At 37.0% G+C, this 17,824-nt stretch overlaps 2 long non-coding RNA genes across 2 annotated transcripts in view; one reads left to right on the forward strand and one right to left on the reverse strand.

Moving 5' to 3' along the window:
- The window catches only part of LOC105463586 (uncharacterized), a 67,969-nt gene extending 53,478 nt beyond the window's left edge, over nt 1-14,491 (reverse strand). The window contains exons 1-3 of the long non-coding RNA XR_976423.2: nt 14,470-14,491; nt 10,153-10,263; nt 9,635-9,796 (exon numbers count right to left, since the gene is read on the reverse strand). This is a non-coding gene — a long non-coding RNA (uncharacterized lncRNA). The remainder of the gene's footprint in view (nt 1-9,634; nt 9,797-10,152; nt 10,264-14,469) is intronic.
- LOC139362197 (uncharacterized) overlaps nt 1-17,824 on the forward strand; it is a 228,047-nt gene that overhangs the window by 64,821 nt on the left and 145,402 nt on the right. The gene's annotated exons all lie outside the window — the stretch shown is intronic.

The raw sequence follows: 17,824 nt of genomic DNA on the forward strand, positions 1-17,824 counted from the left end.
CTTTATACACCGTGTCAAAGTTTCTATCTATTTCCTTTTAATTATTTTTTAAATTTGAAATTATGTTGATCATGAGTTTGATCATTTTTGTGTTCTTGATAAAGTTTTCATGCTTAAATACACTCTTATATGAGATCACCCACATCCATCTATTCTCCTTGCCACTTGTGAAACATAGTGCTGTTATTAAGGGTCATTGTACAATAACCTCAAAGAACAAATAGATTTGAAAGAGTTAAGTATAGTATTTATATTTTTTCTTACCCATATCAGCTATTTACTATAAACAGGGCTGTTTGCCAGTTTTCCAGAATAGTAAGAATACTTTTTTTACTCAAATTCTTTTCATTAGAATATTGAAATTACCGTATATTAGTCTGAGAACATTTTTTTAAGTGTCTATCATTTCTGGTTATGTCTTTTTTGCTGTTCAAGGAAAAAGGACCATGATAAAACTTCTGTGAATCCTGCTCTGATACACAAAAGAGCAAATGTTTCTCTTTTTATGACTAGTGCTAAGCAAAGCAATATATGTAAAATATTTTTAGCTAAATCATCATAGCATTTCTGAGAAAAATTTTAGTACACCTGGAAAAAAATGAAAGCTCAAATAATTCTAAAAAGGTTATCTGAATGTATCAAATCTGTAATTGTTTTGCATTGATTTTAAACATCATTGGCTATTCTTAAATATATTTCAAAATGTTTTTAAATGGCCACATGTTTTCTATGGAATTCCTTGAGATTTTATTTGAAATTGTGTTCCTTTTTGGATGTACAGTTATTTCTAAAGGGTTAAACATGCAGAAATGTAAGCTGTAAATCAAGAATAACCATGCTGGAAATTAACCTCCAAGGGGAAGGTAAATCTTCTGAGACTGTACAAGACAGAACTGCAGTAATGCCAGTCAATTTTATTTAGATTGAACCACTTACCACTAGAGCTGAGTTAACTAGAGCCCTCAATTTCTTTTTTTTCTCTCTTTCTTTTAATAGTGGCCTAGGTGATTTTATTTCAATTCACCTGGGGTTTTAAGAAACAAAATCCTCCCCCATAAAAACTGCATGGAGTTTATGACCACCACAGGGATGGTATAAAAAACAATGAAAAAAGTGGGCTTATGAAAAATAAAGCTGGCTAATTACAGCAAATGGGCTTAATTTAAAAACCACAGGTGCCTCTTTTATAAGGTTTGGTTGTGCTCTTGCCCATAGCATGTTTACATATTATGGGATAAAACTGAAATCTTTGCTGTGGCCAGCTTTAAATGGGGAACATTTGGTTCAATTCTATTTACAGTTTGCATCATATATGATGTCATAGAAAATATAAAACCTGCAAAGGCATGTTTCTGCCTTGAGGAATGTTGCATCTAGTTCATTATTTATGAAATTCAAGTAAAATAATATCAATTAATGCCCTGTCAAAGAGCTCATTTGCTATATATTTTGTCTTAAGTAGAAGTACAAAAGGGTTCATTTAATAGTTTATATTATTTTACTTTTAGAAATCTGTGATATGAGAAGCATTAAAATATAGTTAGTGAAAATAATTTTTGCTAAAATAATTTTGGTTATGGTGGATTTCCATAAGCTTATAACTGTGTGTGGTTTTATATTCTAGGCTTTAAAACCTTCAAATATATGTATAAATTTTCACTTTTACATTACTTTTGCAAGTTCACCTCATTTAATTTGGTTATTTTAGTAATGTTCATCTCTTTCAAGTGTAACATATTCTATACAGAAGCCCTAGTATCTCCATGAATGACAATATCTGTTTTTATTTTTGCCTAACTTTTTACATGTATTTTTCTGATATATTTCTCATGGATGTGATAGGCTTTCAAATCTCCATACTCTAGGCACTGAAAGTTTAGGTTAGTTCCTTGGAGTTCTTGTGTTTCTAAATCAAGCAAGTATCTAATCTTTTTCTTGTCCTTGAGTAGTTAGAAGTTGCACCATAATAAGAGATTTAGAACAGAATTACTTAATGAGAATCAGGAGGAAGTCAATGAACCCCAAAGATTACCATCTTGAAATTAACCCAAGGCAGTAAAGAGAACAAGTCATACAAACTCAGTTTCTAATTTGTTTGCAAAACAAACGTATTATAAATCACCTAAAATTCACTAAATAGTATCATATTACATACTTTATTGAATTTATGTGTAGATTCATAGATTTCAAATAAGCTATGAAAATCTCACATTGTTACAAGTATGTATCTATTCCCTTTTTATTTTTATAAGAGAAAAATCTATTCAAGCTATTTTGGTTTAATTATCTTTATTAATTTTATGGTTATATTTGGAAAGCATATGTTATGTCACAGAATGAAACCCGCATGTTCTTAATCTGTAAATTAAGATACTACATCCTTGTTGGAGGTTTGAATAATGATGTTCCCTCCAAACTTCATGTTGAAACTTCATCTTCATTGTAATAATTTTAAGAGGTGAGGCCTTTTGGGGAATTGATTAAGTAAGTCATGAGGGTTCCAAAATCATGAATAGATTAGTGCCTTATAAAAAGGTTAGAGGAAACTAGCCTGGGTCCTTTTTGCCCTTCTGCCATGTGAGGATACAACGTTCACCTTCTCTGCCATGTTGAGGACATGGCGAAAAGCTCCTCACCAGACACCAAATGCTGGCAGCTGGCACTTGGACTTTCCAGACTTCAGATCTGTGAGAGATAAGTTTCTGTTCTTTATAAATTACCTCGTTTTTTTTTAAATAGCAGCTAGACATAGAACTAGACATAGAGTTCCTAGTGAAATTACAGGAACTCAAAAAATGGGACAATTATGTTATTGTGTTTACACTAATATATTCATTTCTGACATTTCTGTTTTAAATAATATTTTCATTATCAACCATTACTAATTACATTTGATTTGGGACTCATTCTCACACACAGGTTAAATATGTACACATATCACTAACAACTAGTATTGATGACGTTTTACTGATATTTTAATAAAATTTCTGCGTAAGTTTGTTTACATCTAAATATATTTCCATTTTCACTGTTATGTTTTGAAAAGAACAAGCCTGACTATTAAAGAAAGATTAATAAAAAAATTTCCTATCATCATATGACTCAATACCTTAATAACCGCCTATAGAGTTTATTTAGCACGTACTACTTTACAAATGGTATGCTATGTTATGCATATTAAACATATTTCTAGCCCTCACAACCCACATATTATGATCACTTGGATACGATGTGAAGAGAGTTGAAAAGATTATGTGATTTGCCTAAAGTGGCTAATACATGAATTGATACAGGTTTGTCTGACTCTTACTTTCCTAATTTTTCTAGAAACAGTCATCTTTTATTGAGGTTGACTCAACTAACCAACTGATGCTAAGCCTAGAGCTAGGTTGCCTAGATTTGGAAAGTTTATTTAAGTAGGAATGACTTAATATTCCTTAATGTGTTCTGTACTACTAGAAGAACATTCAATTGTCTCAAAGTTTTCCTTTTCTTTGGATATTGCTGACAACAGTAAAGTTTAAATGCGTTGTTCAGTAACAACACATTTTTAGTCATATCTATATAAGATAAACTGGTATTACTTTATTCTCCTTTAAAGAGTAAGTCCATGGAATATTGGACTTCCTAAACACTAACTATAGCAAATACTTCAATATGCATAATGGAAATGACATTTGATATTTAATTGGCTGCTGCATTATAAGACTTTGGAAATTAAAGGGTCACCATAAATTAGTCCACTTAATATTGAGGTCCAGAGGATTTGCAAAGACCTACAACTGGAACACAGGTCATTGTCAACTAAATGATATTCTTGTAGAATATTTTTTGAGGTAAATATCTTAATGCATTGAAATCTAGGCTGAATGTAAGGTTCATTTGTTCATTCAGTAATTATTAAGTGTCTTCCATACATAAGATGTTGTTTTAGGCACTGGGAATTTGATGGTGAATAAAATAGATAAGGTGAATCATATAGATAAAATTCCTGCTTTCATGGGACTTATTGCCTAGTGGAAGATAAAACAACTCACAAGCTAGGGAACAAATAAATAAAAACTTTTCAGATTTTGATAAATGCAATGATGAGCATAGCCTGGAGACTGAGAAATGTGTGTGTTTGCACGTATGAGTGCCCATCTGCCTGTATGTATGAAGGTGTATGTGGACTACTTTAGGGAAGAAACTCTGAGGTCAGGACATGTATGCTGAGATATTTGCGATTCAAACTACAATAACAAGCCCACTATGGAAAATCTGGCAGTGTGTTTCAGAAAATAAAAAGTCCCGAGATCAAAAAATAAAATTTAAAAAAAAAACACCCTTGGAATAGAATTATAGAATTATAGAATTCTATTCCATAGAATGAATAATAGAATGAAAAATAGAATTAAGGCCAGTATGATTAAAAATAGTTAACAGAGGATTTAAACATTTGTACATGTAAGTGGCCTAAGTGTAGTGATGAGTGATGTGATATACTTTACATGTTTCAAGAATCAGTTGGACTGCTACGTAAAGAAAGGGGGAAAAGGTCTTTTTATTAAGAAATTAATGTTTACAACCCATTCAATCATTTATTCAACACCGAGTTCCTACTTTGGGCCAAGCACTCTTCTAGGCATTGAGGTAATAGCAGTGAATACAGCAAAGTTCTGAATCTCACAGCCCTTACAGCAAAGTGAAGGTAGGCACAGAAAAATAAACAAACACAAAAATTAGAAGATAGTAAGTACTTCAGACCAAGCATAAACCATAGTAATCAAACAGGAAGTGAAGTTGTATTGGTGTGTCTTGCTAATTTATACAAGTGATTGAGGAAGATTTTTCTGATGAATTTACATCTGAACACAGACTATAAGACAGTAAGGAGACAGTAAGGTGGATATTTATGAGAACATTTCAGGCAGAGAGCCATGTTAAGTGCAAATTCAGTGAGGTAGGGGGAATTTTTATATATTTTGTCCTTCATTTTGTTGAGAAATGCAAAAGAAAGGTCAGAATGTTGGCCTTTTATTCCTGGCATGTCTGTTGATTTTTGAAGAATATATTGCAAAATCTTTAGTCACTATATATTACAAAGTCTGGCAGACTTTGAGAAAGACACTACCATTTAGAAAGCAGAAGAATGAGAAGCCTGTAGTAGTGGTTCTCAGGTTCTGCTGAATGAATATTATGCTACATCTTGGCCTTGGAGATAGAAAATGTTTCTCACTTAGGGCCACAGTTTTGGATCAGGTGCAGCTCTTATTGTTTTCCATGGCCCTTGATTCCACCTTCCAAGAATTCCTTCCTCTTCTATTATTCTTTTTGGCTTAATCTGAAGAGGATACTAAATAATATACTCTGTTTAAAGGCCAAATGTCACCCTGCTCATAAATATTTGGGGCCTCAAAATTCTCCTTCAAAGATTATTTGTTCATAATAATTCAGTTTTACCATACTGGGTGATAAGTAACACTATAGTTTTATCATTAATGCATCAATTTGTGATGAATTTGATATGTCTATTTATTTTTATTATAAACAAAAATACTTTTTTTTCATGAACATTTGAGATTAGCCAAGGTTACTAGGCATAGTGGATGCAAATAATAGGACACATTTCATGTCCCAAAGAAATTTCTTAGAGGAGATTCATAAGAATATCAATACTTATAGCACCGAATAATAAATACTGTAAAAGTGGTCATGTTCAGTGTGCTGTGGGAGCAGGGAGGAGGACCAATTGAGCACTATAGATCAGAGATAGGTTCCCACATTTGGTAGTTGTTTTTCTAAACCCAAAGCATAAAAAGAAATTAGCCAGAGAAAGAGAGATGTTTCAGCAGAGAATGTGTAAAAACAGAGCGTCCTGAGGAAGTGACATTCAATCACAAAATACAGAGGATTTTCTTTTGGCTGGAAAATAAACTTTCTGTTGGGAAGTATAGAAACAGCGTTCTCTGGTGGGACAGAACTAATAGGATAGATGTATATATGAAGGGAAGTTTATTAAGGAGTGTTGACTCACACAATCACAAGGTGAAGTCCCACAATAGACCAGCTACAATCTGAGGAGCAAGGAGGCCAATCTGAGTCCCAAAACCTCAAAAGTAAGGAAGCCAAAAGTGCAGCCTTCAGTCTGTGGCTGAAGGCCTGAGAGCCCCTGGCTAATCATTGTAAGTCCAAGAGTCCAAAAGCTGAAGAAGTAGGAGTTCAATGTTTGAACGCAGGGAGCATCCAGCATGGGAGAAAGATGAAGGCTGGAAGACTCAGCCAGTCTGTTCTTTCCAAATTCTTTTGCCTGCTTTATTCTACTCACACTGGCAGCTGATTGGATTGTGCCCACTCAGATTGAGGGTGGGTCTGCCTCTCTCAGTCCACTACTCAAATGGTAATCTCCTTTGGCAACACCCACAGACACACCCAGGATCAGTATTTTGCATCCTTCAATCTGATCAAGTTGACACTCAATATTAACCATCACAAGTCCACCCCTTTTCACATTGAACCCATACACATCTCCTGAATCATACATAATCTTCAAATAAAGACAATAATGTCATAATTACTCCAAACATAGTACAGGTATCCTTCATATAACAGGAACGTGCACTAATCCTTAACCTAAATGCTATTACATAAAGTTAACAACATTTAACTGCAAATATAAAGTCAATAAATCTTATATCACATGATAAAGGAAAAAGAAAGGAAGTGAAATGAAAATATTTTCTTAATACAAGTGTATACATGCACAAACACATTCTTAACTAAATAAGGAGAAAATACTCATAACAATTACAGTCCTCATTTCTGCAACTAGTCACGTGGTCATAGTTGATATTGATGACTACCTTCTTCTACTACCCATTCTGTATTCTCTTTGCCTTCAGCAATCACTTCTGATAATGGTTTTTTTACCTGGTAGAGTGACTCTGAAGGGTCTGGTTCATTTATAGTCCTGCCTGGATTGAGTCATTGTAGCTTCCCCTTGACCTTAATCACAGAGCATGGTAATACTAAGAGATGCCCTAAGGGATCTCCTGTGTTCCACACATACTCTTCCTTACCGCCACTGTGGAGTAGTAGACTGATTTACTTGTGACAGTCCTGGTCAATACCCTGACCAACACTGTAACTCTCTTCTTAGCCTGTTGAATTAGAGGTAGTAGCCCAAAGTGGCCAGGTGTCAATGTTAACTTCCAGTTTAATGAAATCATTGTTTTGTCTCCTGGTGGCAGCATTCCTTCCTTTGGCTAAGACCTCCAGGCCCACAGAATGTAGTGTCATGGAAACAAAAAGCAAAAATGTTGCTAGTGAGTCACTAGGGGTGATGATGAGTCCAGGCTTACCATCAAGCTCACCAAACAGGTCCAGGCTGCAGCTTGCACAGCAGCCTGGACCGGTTTGCATCTTTGCCATTTCCACTTCCACCCCTTGATTCCTGGACCCACAAATCCTGGCTATGGGAGAGAGTACTATGTATTGGATGCTAATTCAGAGCATACACAGCCTCCTGGAGAACTTTGCTCCAGTCCTGCAAAATATCGTCACGGTGTTGTAATTATGACTTCAGAAGGCCTTCCAATCCATTCTATCAATTCAGCTGCTTCAGGATGATGGGGAACATGGTAAGACCGGTTAATTCCATAAGCATGAGCCCATTGCTGCACTTCTTAAGTAGTAAAGTAAGTGCCTTGGTCAGAGGCAATGCTGTGTGGAATACCATGATGGTGCATTCCATGAGTCCATGGATGGTAGTCTTTGCAGAAGTATTGCATGCAGGACAGGTAAACCCACATCTGCAGTAAATATTTATTCCAGTGAGGGCAAACCTCTGCCCTTTCCATGATGGAAGAGGTCCAATATAATCAACCTGCCACCAAGTAGCTGGCTGATCACCCTGGGAATGGTGCCATATTGACAGCTCAGTGTTGGCATCTACTGCTGGCAAATTGGACACTCAGCAGTGGCCGTAGCCAGTTCTCCCTTACTGAGTGGAAGTCCATGTTGCTGAGCCCACGAATAACCTCCATCCTAGCCACCATGGCCACTTTGTTCATGGGCCCATTGGGTGATGACAGGGGTGGCTGGGGAAAAAGACTGGGTGTTGTCCACAGAATGAATCATCCTATCCCCTTGATTATTAAAATTCTCCTCTGTGGAGGTCACCTATTGATGAACACTCACATGGGATACAAATATCTTTACAGTTTTTTACCACTTAGAGAAGTCCATCCTCTTCCCCAAATTCTTTTGTCACCAGTTTTCCAGTTATGTTTCTTCTAAGTCCCTGACCATCCACCAAACCATGGGCTACAGCCCATGAATCAGTATATAATCGCACATCTGGCCTTTTCTCCTTCCAAGCAAAGTGCACAAGCAGGTGCACTGCTCAAAGTTCTGCCCACTGGGAAGATTTCCCTTCAGCACTGTCCTTCAGGGATGTCCTATAAAGGGGCTGTAGTGCTGCAGCTGTCCACTTTCAGGTGAACCAGGCCCTAGTCTTCTTTCCTCTGTCAACTGATCACTTTATGGCTAGATAGGTCAGAAAGCACCCAGTTCATGAAAGGCAGGTTAAGGCACAAGGTGACTTGATGACCTATAGTCAAACGTTCAGTTTCTACTAAAAGACAGTATCAGGTCAAGAGTTGTCTCTCTAAAGGAGAATAATTACCTGCAGAAGATGGCAGGGTCTTGCTCCACAATCCTAAAGCCCTCCACTGTGATTCACCTATGAGGGCCTGCCAAAGCCTCCAAACAGCATCGACACCTCAAGCACCACTGAATCTACTGGCATAGAAAATATCTCAACAGGCCCCACACCACTGGACCCTTAGAAATTTTACTGAGACAGGAGGTCCCTGAATTTTAGTCAGATTTGTTTCCCATTTCCTGGCACTCAAATGTCTCACCAGTAAGTCCAGTGTGTTTACTACTTCTTGCTCACTGGATCCATCAGCATAATGTCATCAATGTAATGGGTAAGTGTGATACCTTATGAAAGCAAAAAATGATCAAGATCTCTGCAACAAGATTATGACACCAAGCCAGAGAGTGGCTATACCCCTGAGGTAAGACAATGAAGGTATAGTTCAGACCTTGCCAACTGAAGGCAAATTGCTTCTGATGGGCCTTTTGGACAGGGATGGATAAAAAGACATTTGCCAAATCAATGGCTGCATACCAGGTACTAGGAGAAATATTGATTTGTTCAAGAAATAAAACCGCATCTGGTACAGCAGCTTCAAATGGAATCACCACTTGGTTAAGCTTGAGATAATCTTCTGTCATTCTCCAAGATACATCTGTCTTTTGCACAGGCCAATAGGTGAGTTTAATGGGGATGTGGTGGGAATCACCACCTTGCGTCTTACAAATCCTTGATGATGGCACTAATCTCTGTAATCTCTCCAGGGATGTGATATTGTTTTTGATTTAATATTTTTTCAGTAGAGACAGCTTTAATGGCTTCCATTTAGCCTTTCCCACATAAGATCCCTCATCCTAATAGTCAGGTGCTGATGTGGGGATTATGGCAGCTGGTAGGTATGTCTATGCCAATTATGCACTTTGACACTGGTTTAGTTTGGGAACCCAGTGGACCCACTGTCACTCAGACCTGAGCTTAAACTCCATTAATTACCTGACTTCCATAAGCCCCTGCTTTAACTGGAGGAGAACAATGATGTTTTGGGTTTCCTGGAATCAACATCAGCTCAGAGACAGTCTCCAATAGTCTCCCCCAAAATTTGATTATTCCTCTTCCCCCAGTGCACAGTTACTCTGGTAAAAGGCTGGAGGTCTCCTTGGGGAATAATGGGAGAGAGATTAACAGTATAAATTTTCAGTAGCTTTGTGGGGTCCTCCCTCAAGGAAACCCAGCCTCCTCTTCACTCAGGTGTTCTGGGTTGGTAAACTGGTTCAAGTCTGGAAATTGATTGAGGAGCTGTGAGTCTCTATTTTTATAATTCAAATAAGTCTTTTGTCCACTCAGCCTGGAAGTTTTCTGCTTATACAAATTATGTAAGAATGTAGTAGACTTCTTATTAATTTCACTTCTAAGAACACCATCATTAATTAACCAACTCCAGAATCCCACATGAGTGAGACTATTCTGATTGCTTCTTTGCCTCTACAGTCCATTACGGTAACTATACCCACCTTCATTTTGATGGTTGAGTGCTATCACTTGGCCCCTGCCACCTTGGGATCCAATTCTTCCCATTGCATTTACATTTTGTAGTTGAGTGACTGTGGTTCCCACTGTAAGATCTGGCATACAGAAAAGAGCAATCACAGAGCTTTCAAAGATCTAGGTGGTCCCTTTACAAATCTATTTCACAAAGTATTGATGAAGGGTTTGTCTTCTGTCCCCTCCCAGCTGCAATGAGTAGGTCTAAAGTGATTAATCCACTCCAGCATTCAAATTTTCCTAAACCTTTGAATTCCTTCCTCTACAGTAAACGAAGGAAGAAGAGGCATTTCTAGGTCACTCACAGTGGACCATCTTTTGATCTATAGTTCAGCTAACCAAGCAAATAAACTATTAGAACCTTTTTTTTAACTCCCTCAGTGGGAACATTAAATGCAGGATCCCTGCTTAGTGGGCCTATATCAATAAATTCAACTTTATGTTCCTTCCAACATTATCCCACACCCTTAATATCCATTCCCATGCCTGTTCTCCAGATTTCTGCTTATAGAAATTAGAAAACTCAAGGAGTTCTTTTGAAGTGCACATCTCCTTGTGGGTAACACTCTGAGCATCACCTCTAGGGGCCTGCTGGGACTTGAGTCTAGTCATAGGCCTGGAAGCAAACAGGGGTGTTGGGGTTTTGGGGGATTTCTGAGGAGAATCAGCATTGTCTTTCCTGGTAACTGCCTCAGGGCAGGCCATCACTGTTGCCTCAGGCAGTGCATGGTTAATTTCCTCAGACAAAGGTGGAAGGACTGATGGCAGCATGGGTGGGACAGAGGATGTTGCCACCACTGGGGTTGGGGAGGCTCTTTTCTCTGGCAAATAGAGCTCATCAGAATTTACAAGCTCAGTGTCCCCATCTTTAGGGTCCTCCCTCATGTCCTCATTCCAAGTTGCAGGGTGCCATTATTTTGCAATCAATGCCCTTGATTTAACAGTAGACACTAGGCAAGACTGAATGTGAACCTTTCATAGCAGGTCAGCCACTCTCATGATAAGAGTTTGTGTCCTATTTTTCACAATTTCAGCCTTTTGTCTACAGGAGATAAGATCCTCACTCAGGGCAATCTTAGAAGACTTGAGGCTCAAGTATGTGCGTCTGAAGCTGAGAATTAGACTCACTTAGCTCATCCTTTTCTTTCATCACGTTGTCCAGTGACCTTAGGAACAACCAACCAACTTCATTACGTTTTTTGGTTCTCCAATGTGGTCAAAGGTATTATCTACACAGTCACTAAACTCCTTGCCTCTCATGAGTAGTGAATCAGGAATATCAAATGCATTTATTTTGCCTAACTCTCTAAACAGTTTATGTCAAGGACTATGAGTGTTCTCCATACTATTAGAAGTAGAGTCCTTAGCATTTTGGGGTCTAATCATATTAAGCAGCCAACTCCAGAAACCCCAAAACCAACTAAAGAAATCAATCCTTAAAATTCTGTTCCTCTAAAACCAATCCTGGGACCAAAATCTGTAGTAGTCAGTGTTCTCTCAAGGGACAGCACTAACAGGATAGATGCATATATAAAGGGGAATTTATTAAGGAGTACTGACTCACAATCACAAGGTGAAGTCTCAAAAGAAGCCATCTGCAAGCTGAGGCACAAGTTGGAGTCCCCAAATCTCAAAAGCAGGGATTTTGGTGTTTTGGGGGTATTTCTGAGGAGAATAAGCAGCCTTTAGTCTGTTCCTGAAGGCCTCAGAATTCCTGGTAAATTACTGGCTTAAACCAAGAGTCCCAAGGCTGAAAAACTTGTCTGATGTTAGAGGGCAGGAAGCATCCAGTAGGGGAGAAAGATGAAGGCTGGAAGACTCAGCAAGTCTGCTCTTTCCAACATCTTCTGCCTGCTTTATTCTAACTATGCTGGCAACTGATTAGATGGTGCCCACCCAGATTGAGGGTGGGTCTGCCTCTCTCCATCCATTAACTCAAATGTTAATCTCCTTTGGCAACACCCTCACAGGCATACCCAGAAACAATACTTTTTGTCTTCTTCAATCAGATCAAGTTGACACTCGACATTAACCATCACATTAACCATCACAGGTAGTATTAGTTGGCATGGATATGTTAATTAATTTGGATTTTATATTGAAGGAATAGGAGAGACAATGATGGGTTAAAAATCAAGATCAAACTCATGCATGATCTCATGCATAAAAGGTTGGCAGGTGTTGAAACCAGGGAGAAAGTGGTAATATTTGAGGATGAAGGAAAAGGTAGAAAGCCAGTTAATGAAACTGAACTTAGGCCATGATTGTGGGATAGTGAAAGTACAGCATTATAAAGAGAATGAGAATCTAGACTGGAGAGAACTTGATGAAGTGAGAATGAGGGAAAGTATGGCTGGAGGAAAATTCTCAACTCTCTTATTGCACAAGAATATCCAAAAAGAACTGATTTTGTATATGTAGTGAGACTATTTATATTAATATTGAATGGTCTAAGGTATATCCAAATGACCATTAAGTTATCAACTTGGACATGTACATCCATAGCTCAAAAGAAAAAGTATTCGCCTGTATATATATCGCTATATATATCTATGTATATCTATCTATCTATCTATCTATCTATCTATCTATCTATCTATCAATCAATCATCTGAGTTCAGAGACTAGTTAAAGGAAAACAAACTGGTAGACATGCAGAAAATGGTAGAGAGATAGGAGAAGAAAGAAAAGTATTTTAATGAAAGTTAAGGGAGGAAGTATTATTAATGGAGTAGGAATGGTATTGAAATATAAGAGAAGCCAATCAAGAAAAAAGGTCTAGTGAACTTGTCCACTATCATATAAATTGTGGGGGAACAATTCTAGGATAACATATTTAAATAAATGTTTGAGGATTGTGATGCATGTGTAATGCAAAGAGGTGTAAGTGTTGAACTCAAGGGCAGTATTTATTACACTTAATAGTGAAAGAAAGAAGTGCATGAGGGTAATCTAGTGTTACCAGTTGAGGCTGTCCAGGTTCTTGGCATTTTGAACAAAGAATTGGACAAAATGCACAAACAAAGCAAGGAAAGAATGAAGTCAATTCTCCATCAGACTTTAAAGAATATTTTATTATCCAAACTTTTTCCACATCTTTCTCCCCTACTTACTCGTTCATTACTACATAGTTTCATAAGTAACCTTTTCAAATCTGTAATTTGAACTAACTTTTAGATAACTTCTGAATTATACAAAATTATGCTTGTTCTCACTAATAACACAATCCTTTCTGGTACATTGTATATACAGAATTTTGTGTTTACTAGAATTCTTATCCTTAGTAACCTAAAAGTTTAGTGAAACCCTAAATAGCAGAAATCCTGAACTATCAGATATGAGCATTTATAGATAAGAACAATACCACAATTTTGAGAACAGATTTCCCCATATCACAACTCTTTCTTAATTGGAAATGACCCAAATATTCAATGAGCATTAAAAATAATTTTAAGATTTTAATTTACACAAAACCTTTACTGAAAACATTTATCCTATTCACTGTACTCAATTATTTCACTTTAACAGTTTATCTAGACTAATTCCACAAACTGACATATTAGGCACTATCATTTAAAATTAGTCATTTCCTTGTTAACCCATGTTTTTAGTAGCCAGTGAATATCAGGTGCCCAACTGAACCTAAGTAAGATTCTCAAAGTTAAATACATAGGTATTTTTGCCAGTAACTCAGAAGATTTAGTTAATATTCCATTACTCTCATTTGTTAAAAAAAAAAAAAAAGAAAGAAGAAAGAAAGAAAGAAAAAGAAAGAAAGAAAGAAAGAAAGAAAGAAAGAAAGAAAGAAAGAAAGAAAGAAAGAAAGAAAGAAAAAGAAAGAGAGAGAGAAAGAAAGAAAGAAAGAGAGAGAAGGAAAAAGAAACAAAGAAAAAACAAGGCACTCAAAGTACGATCATTTTGTTTTGGCTGGGTTTATAGTTTTATAATCTTCTATGACAAACCCTGACACCTTAAAATATGTAGAAGAGACAAATATAAAATCCAGACAAAAATGTATGCTGACAATTCTGAAGGCATTTCTATTTTTATTTTATGAATAATTTTAAAACCAGCTTGTTTAGTAAAGTTATACTTAAGTCATGTGAACTTGGAACTTGCTTGAAAATTGGTGCATGTCCACCAAGGGTCCTGAGTGGGAAAGGAAGAGAGAGAGAGAGAGAGAGAGAGAGAGAGAGAGAGAGAGAGAGAGAGAGAGAGAGATTGAGAGTCCCATGTATGGAGCAAAAAGAAGAAGTAGAAAAATAAATCTCAAACTTAGGGCTTACCTCCTATTTGGCTTGCCAAAATATGTTACCACTGGAAGGTGTCCAGATTCTGGGAGTTTTTAACAAAGAATTGGAAAACACACACACACAAAGCAAGGAAAGAATGAAGCAACAAAAGCAGAGATTTATTGAAAATGAAAGCACACTCCACTGGGTGGGAGTAGGCCCAAGCAAGTGGCTTAAGGGCCCAGTTACAGAATTTTCTGGGGTTTAAATACCCTCTAGAGGTTTCCATTGGTTAGTTGGTGCACGCCCTATGTAAATGAAGACGCTAAAATGAAGTTACAAAGTCATTTACTCATGTATGCTCTACGTAAATGAAGAGGCTATTTCCTGTCATAGCTGAAGTGTTTCCTTTTGATTGAGTTCTAGGAAGTCCTTAGGTTCCCTGCCTCCAGGCCCTATTCTCCTGCCTCACTAGAATTGTCTATTTTCTTAACGTCTGAAGGGACTTGAATGGCAAGTATCGGGAGGTGGCAGGGTTTTGATGAGGAAGATAATGAATTGAGAAATGATGCTTGTTTGGACAAGGCCCTAAGAAGGTGGCATAAATTAAATGTGGGAGTAATTGGAATTAAGAGCTAAAAGATCGGTCATCTTTAAGTGGGAAGTAGAGATATTTATGAAAATATATTTAGGGTTTATTCCTGAGCTTTCAGTGGTAAAGTTAGTTTTATAGCTTTCCGTTTGTCTAGGTATGTTTGCTTTTCATTTTTTATGAAAATATTTGCACTGTTGAACTAAACAGTAATCTAAATTCTCTGAAAAAATTCACAATCAGAAGTAGCAGAAACAAACAAGTATTGATCAAATTTATTAAATCAAGTATACTGTGTCAGAATAAAACTGAACAATTTTTTTATTTTGTGGAACTATACTGTGACCTCATAGAGCACAATGTAATTTTCACTTTTAGTCCATGATCCTGCCTTTTATGTATTGTCAGACTGATCTCGTTGAGGGTAAAAGTTTTCAGTTATGATTTATAAAAAGTAATAATTTTATTTTTAATTCATCTACAAATATGAAGCAACAAGTGACACTTCAGCAAAAAATAGAAATTTTACTTTTGCCATCTGTTTATACACTCAGCAAATAAGTTATGCCTTGATTTTTGAAATGATTATTCTCAGAAGCAGCATTACTTAGCAGATTAGAAGGCAATAACAACAGCATTAGTAGGGACAGGGTATGCTACTTGCATATTTACTCACTATAATGATCATAGCCAATTTTAAATAGACAAAACAAAAATCAACCATAGGTTATTATAAAAATGTCACAATATTTTGAAAACACTTTTGGGTGAATAGAAAATCTGTAATCTGTAAACCAAAAAGTATCTAAGTCACAATCAATTTGGAAAGTTTATTTTGCCAAGGTTAAGGGTGCACCATTGGCACACCCTCAGGAGGTCCTGACGACCTATGCCCAAGGAGGTCAGGGGCTATGGCTTGCTTTTACACTATTTAGGGAGACATAATATATCAATCAATACGTGTAAGATTTACATTGGCTCAATCCGAAAAGGCAGAACAACTTGAAGCAGTGGTGTAGAGGCGTAGCAGCCAAGTCATAGGTAGATTTAAACATATTCTAATTGTCACTTGGTTCAAAGAGTTATTATCGTTAGAAAGAAATGTCTGGGTTACAATAAGGGGTTGTGGGGGTCTAGACGTTATCATGCAGATGAAGCCTCCAAGTAGCAGGCTTTAGAGATAATAGATTATAAATATTTCTTATCACACTTAAGGACAGTGTTGATGTTAACGCTGGAGGGATAAGATGAGGCATGTTCAACCCCCACTTTACTTCATGGCCTGAACCAGTCTTTCAGGTTAAATTTTAGGGTGCCCTGGTAGAGGAGGGGGTCCATTCAAATGATTGCCTGGTGGGTGTGATTTGAATTTTATTTATGGTTTACAAATCTACAGTTTTGGACTTCTTCATACTTAAAGATACATGGCTGTGTTAAGAGAAAGAGCGAGGAAGGTTGGAGGGAAGAAGGAACAAATGCCTAGGCTGTGCAACTTAGACTCTGGATCCAGGAGGGAGGGACAAGATTGTATCACTGTTCACAGCTCCTAAGACTAAGTAAGACTCCAGACAATTTATCTGGGTTATTCCTCCCTTAAACTTCCCAGTAAACCACCAGTGCTTTTTTATGGCCATAGCACTAGTCTCTTGAAACAGCTAACTGTATAAGTTACATGTCCTATTACTTTGCAATGTCAAAAAATCCTGTACCAGAAGAAAAGAAGTTAAAAGTCGTGTGTTGTAAATTGGAATTACTAAGCTTAAAATGCAAATACGCCCTGGGAAGACAGCACTTAAAACACCCATTAGTATAAGATTTGCTTTTGTTTTGAAGCTTAAGGTAAATGGAAATGGGGAACAGGCACATATTAGGTTCATGAAATTAAGGATGATGACATAAAGACAGAGTTGAGCTTCACAAAAGACAAGATTCACACTCAATTATACCTGGGTTCCCACTGAAATTCAGAAGGTCAACAGAGAGCCAAATGTGAAAGTATTTTGCCTTATAGAAGCAAAATAAGCAGGTCTTCATTCGATTTACGATTTGTAATTTTTTTTTTGCTTGCTGTTAACTAGTCTCGTTTCATATTAAATACCTTTTTATACCATACATTTGTCAATGTACAAAAGAAGTTGTTATAAAGACCTCCTAAAACCATATTTTGTTTTGCTATCTGATGAACAGAAAGTAGCCGTAAATATCTTGATAATTTCGTCCCTCTGTCAGTGTAATAGGCCTTTTTAAGTTCGCTAATCTTTCGCACATTGAATTTAATAATAGTTATTGGCAAGTGAAGAACATACTATCCCAAATGACCACAACTGAAATGCAAATATAATTTCCTAATATATAAAAGCAGATGCGTTAGTGTTAGAAAAGGCTAAAAGGCTGTCTGTTAATCCCTTTTACTCTTCTTACTACTTACAAAACCTAGGGTACCTTATGAATGGTAAGCCTCAGTTTTCATATACGTTAAAAAACACTTCATGGAATTTTAATGAATATTAAATAATATTGTTGCAGAATTTTGCTCCTTACTTCAGTTAAAACTAGGATCTTGTCACAGAACTAGGAAAATTTAGACATGGGGAAACATTGCATGGTGAGTAGAGCAGGATTTTACAGGGTGAAAAGGGGGGGAAAAAAAGGAAAACAAAACTCAGCAAAGCAAAATGGAGTCCTGCTAGCAGGCCCTTCATCTCACAGATTAATTCCCAGGTCACCACAAAAGCTGAAGAGAGTAGTTGCCTCCCCTCCATAAGGCAGGAATTCCCCTTGGCTCCACCCACTTCCCCTAGTGCGCATGCTGGACTC

Source organism: Macaca nemestrina, chromosome 3 (assembly GCF_043159975.1).
Source record: "Macaca nemestrina isolate mMacNem1 chromosome 3, mMacNem.hap1, whole genome shotgun sequence".
Classification (NCBI taxonomy): Eukaryota; Metazoa; Chordata; class Mammalia; order Primates; family Cercopithecidae; genus Macaca; species Macaca nemestrina.